The sequence below is a fragment of the Dipteris shenzhenensis genome, chromosome 21 (assembly GCF_047967505.1).
Source record: "Dipteris shenzhenensis isolate YYH24624 ecotype China chromosome 21, Dip_SZ_1.0, whole genome shotgun sequence".
Classification (NCBI taxonomy): Eukaryota; Viridiplantae; Streptophyta; class Polypodiopsida; order Gleicheniales; family Dipteridaceae; genus Dipteris; species Dipteris shenzhenensis.
Window position 1 is genome coordinate 16,205,057 of NC_141616.1, and position 7,255 is coordinate 16,212,311.

The 7,255-nt window shown below is 40.5% G+C and overlaps 1 pseudogene across 1 annotated transcript; it reads right to left on the reverse strand.

Annotated features, from left to right (window-relative positions):
* Positions 1 to 3,707: 3,707 nt before the first annotated feature.
* Positions 3,708 to 5,098, reverse strand: LOC147888552 (tropinone reductase homolog At2g29330-like; annotated as a pseudogene). Its single transcript, XR_015543042.1, has 6 exons — positions 5,081 to 5,098; positions 4,910 to 5,036; positions 4,589 to 4,795; positions 4,258 to 4,480; positions 4,058 to 4,164; positions 3,708 to 3,953 (listed from the first exon to the last, which is right to left on the reverse strand). The product of XR_015543042.1 is annotated as a tropinone reductase homolog At2g29330-like (transcript).
* Positions 5,099 to 7,255: the final 2,157 nt, after the last annotated feature.

Consider the following 7,255-nt stretch of genomic DNA (forward strand, 5'->3'; position numbering starts at 1 on the left):
CAGAGAGATTTTTTACTCATATAGGCCTTAAAAGTTAGTTTTTTCCAATGACAAATTTTTTTAAATTTTCATACATGTTTGATCTTTTGAGAGAATAAAAATATGAGAGCATGTACATCAAGCCTTTGAAGCTCATATATTCATGTCCAAGTTTGAGATGAAAAAAATCAATGAAGAGCATTTACATAAACTATTTCATCTTGAGCCAACTCTAAGGCGCCAAACAAGTCTATCTCCAACTCTATACCGAGTTGATCTCCTATATCATCATCGTACTCTAGCATCGTATGTTCACCTAAAAGTACTTGATCATCTTCTTCAATAAAGTGTGGTGATTCTTGATGATCGTTGTCTTCTTCCTCAATATCATGATCGCCTTCGCTATATTCATCGGGATCAATTGGATCCGGCATTGGTAGTGGCATCTCCATATGCACATCCCTATCTTCAAAAATCTGCTTACTTCATGGTGCAACTTGGATCACGTACCACCATCTTGGATCAGAACGATCCAGATGAAAAACCACCTATATTGAAGATGCGTGCCAAATGTCGTCAATTATATATATGAAATTATGCTTAAGTACATGTATCAATGGATATTTAAAAATGAAAGCTTCGATTAATTAAATCATTAGTATGCACCTGCTCATAGTGCTCGGGAAGAACAAAAGTATCACTTTCATCGGTCCAATGTTTGGTGGAGTCTATTGCATAATCATCATTATGCTAACGCATCACAATTATCGGTACACTAATTCTACAGCTTAGAATACCTATAAGACCTTGTGCCAATCATGGGACGTGAGCCCACTAAGCTTATTGTCCTTTAAAAATGCTCCTTTCAATACCCTGTCGATGTTTGAAAAGAGGCATTAATGTCCGCCTTGACCGTTGCCTCCTCCCTCGTAGACTAGAGTATCCACGTTGCTTTCGGGGGGACAACTTTTCCTGAAGCATGCACTTGGGGGCACAAATGAGACATCCTATTCATAGCACGCAAGTCTGAACTCGCACTCCTCTCAAGTCTTTGGAACCAACCAAGTGTGCCCAAATAGTAGCCCCCACATTCTTGAAGATATGCATGGGATCCAAGACATGATTGATTTGTAACTGACCTTAATAAGGAAGCTCATGAAAGATCGATAGCCTCTTCATACTAGGAGGATGTTCCTCTCCATTCACCCTCCAAGCTTGAATCCAATCACTTGCCTTCAAATATGATGGTGGTGGATCGTTGACCTCCACGTGCGAGATGGTCGAGCGGATGGTATCGAGCATGACCTTCAAAGAAACCGCTACTATCTTTTCTCACTGTCACATGGGGACCGTTGCAAATAGTTCTAAACCATTTTACATCAAGAATGAAAATACTAAATCGTCTGAAATCAACTTCATAGATTTCATGTATGGTTCCACAATAATCCAGCTGTGAGGAGAGAAGATTGGTATCCAAAGCACTTGCTCGGCAATCTTGTGTGAAGTTAGCCATGACTCCACAATCATACGTGACTCTCTTTGAATCGATGCGTTCCACATGAAAATGTCATCCATATGACCATCATGCACTATACTTTTTGTACTATAAAAGAGCATCATTAAAACAATGACTTCAGACGCATCTATTTTATAGCGTATATTGCCACAAATAATTACTTAATTACGTCAAGAGGTAAGAAACTTACATGCATCATACATCCAGATGATAACTCTCGCTCGTGCTAATTTATTGTCTCTCCATCGTGTTTGGCTTTATGTAGAGCCAGTTGTAGCCAATTAAGTGACATGTGAGTGGGGAGAAGAGCTAGATCCCATGGATATGGTTGCGATCGCCTATACATTACTTTCAATCTAGTCCTTGCATTTATTCTTTCTGCTTTGGCCACTTCATATCTCTCAATCCACTTTTGCATCTCAGGTCCATTAAGGATACAAAACTTATTGAATTTCTCCATTTGATCTTCACTCATCTTTCTTGACAGCTATCTTTATGTTCTCTAGTTAGTGACTGAGTTAGTATGCCACCTTAGTTAGCTGAGTTTGGTTTGAGACCCACATATAAGGTTCACCTATTCTTTTGTATGTAGAGTTCTTTTGGCTTTCACAACTGGGAAGAGGAAAACTGTTTTAAGCCTCCACCTTTGTGTATATTCCCCCATTGTGTATGTGAGAAAGCTGCAAGTGAGACTCCTTCCTTCTGTCCCACTCTCTTCACATGGTATTAGAGCTTGGTTCATGGTAAGGAGCTCAAGAAAGCAAACCAGGTTCACGGTGTCCTAGTAAGAGGATCAGTGTGGCTTTCCTTTTTTTTGAGTTTCTTCCACCCTCTACGGCAATTAAGAGAGGACATGTTATGTTATTCTTTCTAATTCCAGGGAAACATAAAGTCAAAAATCCAGATGTTTATATGGAGCCTTTGATTGATGAAGTGGAGGTACTTTGGAGAAGTATCGAGGTGCATGACGTGAGCAAGCCTCCCTCGTCACAATACTTCAACTGTGAAGCAATCTTGATGTGGACGATGCATGACTTCCCAGGCTATGGCGAGTGTTCAGGTAAGCATTGAACTTTTAATTATGAGTGGGCAATTGATGTGGCACCACCCTAAACCCACCTTGCTTATGTAATTGCACTTGTTGTTTAGGTCTCACTACATCAGGTTACCATGCACGTCCTGTTTGTGGTCCTTCGCAAATTGCTTCATGGGCAGACGCCTTGAATAAGGTCATCTATGAGAATCACCATCGATAACTATAGTGTGCTTTCTACAGGCGCATTCTCTTAGATTAATAAACTATGATAATGTAATTTGTAATTGCATCAGCATATTTGTTATCATAAACTATTCAAAGGGTAAAAAAATAACATATCACCTACATAACTGAGACATAACTATTCAAAAGATTTTGATTTACACATTGTTCATGAATCTTTCATACCAAATGGTTGGATAAAAATATATTGCTATGTAGGAATGAGAGAAATCCAAATTTTACGTAAAAAGTAAATATTAAAGACTCGTTCAATATACCAAAAAACTCTATTTAATCAATTTTCTTGAAATGAAAAAGTAATATCTTCAAATAAGAAGTATAACTAATAGAATAAACTATGAGTTTTTCAATTACATGCAAAATCTAACTTGCATAACTTCAAAATAATTATTTTTCAACAAATTCAAAAATGGTGAAAATAAAAAATTATGCATCAAGAAGGTGTCAAAGATCTATGACACATAAGACATTAAATATTAAAAAAGTGAAAAACGTAGATTTAAAGATACAACAGTAACTCAAAGATCTAAAGAAAGTTACAACTTTGATTTCAAAACAACGATCAAAGTTGCTATTGGCAGCCAAAAAAAGTAAAAATAAAATTGTAAAGTATTAAGAGGATTAGATAAATATGTATAAGCACTTAGTAGATTATCAAAACAATAGAATCAATGATCTTGAAAGTATAGTTCAAGATATATATAAATTAACTCTCTAGGACAATAAATTCAAACAATGGAATATATATAGAAGTGTTTGAGATTTATTATTATGAAAAAATGTAAATTTAATAAAAATTAGAATTTGTTCTTTAATCATTAAAATAATTTTTTAGAAGAAACAATTATGATCACATGATCATAAATTTTTCCAACGTGGCTTGCCGCGGGTTTTACACTAGTTTTTTTGTTTTAACCAAACGTTTTAAAACGTTGAATATAAATAGTGCTTGCTGAGACTGTATGAGTTAATCGCAAAAGTTGCAAAAGCGATGTCGTAAGACTATCAGGAAAAGGCAGGGCGAATTGCGGTTCCACCGTCAACCACCAGCATGGAACCCATGACGAAGGATGAACAAGGCATGCACAAGAACGCCACAGCTGCAGCCACCTCTTGGGGCTCTCCTGTTCGCCCCAATGGAATGTCTTTCACAATCTTCTCCGACTGCCCGGCTAACACCTGCATGACATCATCTCCGTACTCAGCACATCAGCAATCTGATAATCAAAAGAAATGAGAAAACGGAGAAAGAAAGCCTTCGAAACTAATGGTGCGTGCATCACCTCAGCCGCGAGCTCCGTTGCTATGACTCCCAGAGCCACGGCGTTCACCAAGATGCCATCCTTGACCCACTCCACTGCCAGCGCCCTGGTCAACTGATTCATCCCGGCTGCAAAATCATGCACTGGCATTTAGTTCATTCAACGATTCGTCGAGTACCGGGATCCCAGTGAAAGAGGGAGAGGAGAACTGCGAAGGGTACCTTTTGCGAGTTGATATACTGTACAAGGGATTGCAGCGGTAATGAAACTGCCGACGGAGCTGATGAACACCATTCGTCCTCTCCCGGAAGCCTTTAGCAAAGGATGGCTGAGCTGCGATAAGTGGAAAGCGGATTCCAAGTTTGTTGCCATGACGAAATCATAATCTTCTTTCGGGACATCTGTGGTTGGCTTTGGGTTGGTAGTTCCGCCCACGTTGTGAACCTGCGGTCAGTATTGAACAGCATAAACTTACAAGAACATTGCATGTTTGAGAGCTCCCAAATTAAGCAGAGCTTGTGCGTGAGGATCTAGCGCTAAGAGGTAGCCTACCAGAATATCCAACTTCCCGTCGAAATGCCTAGAAACTTCTTGTACCAGTTGGATGCGTGACTCGGCTGAAGTTGCATCGCAAATTGAACCCTCTACAGCAAATCCAGCGTCTTTCCATTCCTTTTAGGCGTTTCCATATGAGCTGCTGTGCGGGCACAGGTATACACTGATGCTCCCAGACCGGCCAGCTCCTCCACTATGGCCTTCCTGCGGGATGGCAATGCAACGGATGAGCTGAGCTGCAACACAGCAAGGTTCTTTTCCTGACGCACCATATAACCGCAAACAAGAAGTCAGAAAAGAAAGTGCGTGTGTGGTTACCCAATGCCTCGAGTACCACCAGTAACCAGTGCTGTGCGCCCTTGCAAGCTCCAACGAGCTGACAGAGAAGATGAGCAAGGACGGCTATCCATGATGAACAGGTCTCTACTGTATTGAATGCATGATGCAGCTAAATACCGGTTTTTTAATGTGAATCAACCACGAAAAGGTATGAAGAGTGGAAGACACGGAATCAAACAAAGAGTTTCTTCTTCTGATGTCACGCATGACCATGTAAATAAGATCCGTGCGGATGTCGAATGTTCCACTAGCATGGAACTCGTGGAATCGTGGATGTAGAGTCACTTTTTTTTTTTCTCGAAAAGCTACGATTATAATAAATTGGAAGAAAAGAAAAAGATTACAGCGCTGCCCGGAAGCATAGTTAACAACCCCAACATGCTGGGGGGATTATAAAAAAGAGAAGTCCTATTCAAAAGGGAGGTGCAACTGTCTCTCATCTAAAGAGGATTTTGCTAGCACAGTCTACAACAAACTTAAGATCTAATTTTTGAGTAGTGACAGGGCTACGAGGATTTCTTCCTGTTTGACCCGATTCTCCTCCATATGAGCCAGCTTGGGATCTTGTTCTTTGTACGTGTGGCATTTCATCTTCTGCTCCAGGGCTTGCATCTTCTTCCTCACGTCTTTGAAAGAGGACTTCTTCAATCTGCTTACAAATGTCATGGATTAGAGGATGCAGTATATCTTTATGAGTACCTTGAAAGAGCATTTCGTTATGGCTAATCCAAATATTCCACAAGTAGGCTGCCCTTACACTATTCCAAAGAGTTGTTAGCAATCCATAGATTTCTCCTGGGAGTTCCTTAGCTGAAATAGAAGAAGGATGGCTGGAAGACATGAGTTTGTTAAACCAATTTAGTGCGGGAATGTTAAAGCTGCATCCCATAAACAAATGTTGCAGAGATTCATTTTTTGTTTTGGAGTGGCAACATTTACCATCTCCCTTTCCTATCCTTAAAGCCCTCATGGAGGTCCACACAGCATGATGTAAGATTAACCAAAGCAGGCAAGACTTTTTGGGGCTGATGTCCCTTTTCCAGCAGTTGCTGAACCTAAATTCTCATTGTCTTACATTCCAATTGATTTTCCATCGTCTATTAAGTTTAAATTGAAGATTGGAATTCAATTGATGAAGAGGCCCGGGGAGGGAGAGAAGCTGACTCCCTTGTTGCCATTTAAAAGATTGAATTTTGAATTCTCCTTTGAAGTGGATCCTTACTGCCCTAGAGTCCCAAAGGTCTATCCTTTCCTGCACAAGAAGATAATTAGAGTTAGATAGTTTGAATAGAATTTTAAGACTCCTTTTATCCTTCCATCTCCTATTGGCATAGTCCCATATGTGCCCCTAGAGCTGAATGCCCTTCTTGTGCAGTTTATAAGCATGTTTCAGATCTCTAGAGAAGAAGTTTTGAAGTTGAGTGCTGAACCAAACAGAGTCCAATTGGGCCCATGAGCAAATGTGATTGGAGTATCCTTTGAGGATAAGTTGCTCTTTAAACTTGTTCCAAGAGTTCCAAATCCCCTTCACCAACTGGGAGCCTTTCGGAGTGATTTTGAGAGGGCTACAGATGAGGGGGATAGTGTCCAAATTTTTCTAGGTAGGGCAGTCCTTTAGTTTAAAGTCCATGTTGTGCCTATGGAGTAGAGGGGATCAGCTGTCATTAGGTGAGAGAAGACTTCTGATGACCCATTTAGCCTCCATTTAGCAGCCATCTTGTTAGATAGCTCACAAAGATTAGGGATCCCAAGGCCTCCCTTCTCTTTGGGAGTGGTGCAGAATTCCCATACCACTTTGGGCAGTTTGTAGATGCTCCTGTCTCCACACCACAAGAAGTTCCTACACAATCTATCAAAGGACTTTAGGTCAGCATTAGAAGGCCTCTAACAGGAGAGGAAATATATGGTGGCAGGAATCACTGTGTTTGAGGACCACAACTCTAGAGGCCATGTTGAATTGCATCCCTTTCCACTTGTCGAGCTTGGCTTTCAGCTTGTCAAGGACCCACTCCCATGTTTGGTATATGGAGACACCAAATCCCATCGGGATACTAAGGAGCCTAAAGATATCACTAGAAATCAAAAAAGTAGTAAACTTTTTATTAGACATTCGCTTTACATAGAAGTTCAAAACTTGTGATTACAAAGCCGTCAGCCATCATGTTACTCAGTACCAATGTCCTCAATGCTAGGCCCTTGACTACCAGGGTCCTGACTAATAGGCTGCTCTAAGACTGGAGTCTCAGTAGCAAGGTCCTCAGTACACTACTACACACGCATCCTATTGCGACGTTTACGTACCGACGATTAGCGCCCGCTTAGCGT